We start from the raw sequence: 1309 nt of genomic DNA on the forward strand, positions 1-1309 counted from the left end.
GTTACCATCTTTCTAAATTCCATATATATGCGTTAGTATACTGTATTGGTGTTTTTCCTTCTGGCTTACTTCACTCTGTATAATAGGCTCCAGGTTCATCCACCTCATTAGAACTGATTCAAATGTATTCTTTTTAATGGCTGAGTAATATTCCATTGTGTATATGTACCACAGCTTTCTTATCCATTCATCTGCTGATGGACATCTAGGTTGCTTCCATGTCCTGGCTATTATAAACAGTGCTGCGATGAACATTGGGGTAACGTGTCTCTTTCCCTTCTGGTTTCCTCAGTGTGTATGCCCAGCAGTGGGATTGCTGGATCATAAGGCAGTTCTATTTCCAGTTTATCATTTTCTTTTCATGTTGCATGTGTGGTATTTTGTTTCCATCTTATCAAGAGTAACTTCAAGACCATGTCAAATGGAATGTTCCCCTTTGAATAAAAGTCAGCAAGTCGATAGCCCTGTAAATGTCACCTTTCCTCAGAGCTTCATAGGTGGAGTGTTGCTAACTCAACTCTGGGGTTAAGGGTGTAGGCCAAGGAAGATGAGAAAGATCTTCCGCAGCTTGAGGTAGACTGACTCCATGGCTGACTGAGATGTGGAAGTCCCTCTCTCCAGCTTCATGAGTTTTGATGGAAGGAGACAAGGTTTTAACCACTCTGGACCCACCCAAAATTGGACCTTTTCCTAAAAGTGTATCAAAAACCTAGTAGTGGCCCAAAATACCATCCTTTCCTGAAGAAAAGGGAGGGGAAACCTGTCCTGACCACTTAACATTTAATCAAGAGCAATGGGCCCCTGTAGGCATGAGGCTCTGCTGGTAAATTCATGTTCCCAGGATCCTTCCCACCCTCTTGTGTCCTATGCATTGCTGCTTCTCCACAGTAGAGAGACAGTCCCCCAAACTCCTTTCTGCACAAACAAATGAGGGCCCCTGGGAAAGTATGCTGCTCCCTGCAGTCTCCCCACTTCTCAGCTTTCCTAATTACATTTGATAATTAGTCCAGCACACCAGGGAAACCCCAGGAGAAACCATAGACTCAAAACATTCTTATCCCAATCCTTAGCTTGAAAGTGTTCAAAGCTTCTAATTGTTTTAAGCTACCCATTCAAGCTGCCTTCAGTGGTTTTCCAAAGGCACAGTGCTCACAAACTAACAACAGCTTGCTGGGTGCAGAGAGCAATATGTTACACTTGAAAAGTGTTTATATTAATAACATCATTCCCCACCCAGGGTCTATTCAATCCCTGTTCCCCCAACCAAGATGATTGCAAGCCTTACACAAAGCAAGAGATGCTTAAAGAT

Source organism: Bison bison, unplaced genomic scaffold (assembly GCF_000754665.1).
Source record: "Bison bison bison isolate TAMUID 2011002044 unplaced genomic scaffold, Bison_UMD1.0 scf7180017862137, whole genome shotgun sequence".
Classification (NCBI taxonomy): Eukaryota; Metazoa; Chordata; class Mammalia; order Artiodactyla; family Bovidae; genus Bison; species Bison bison.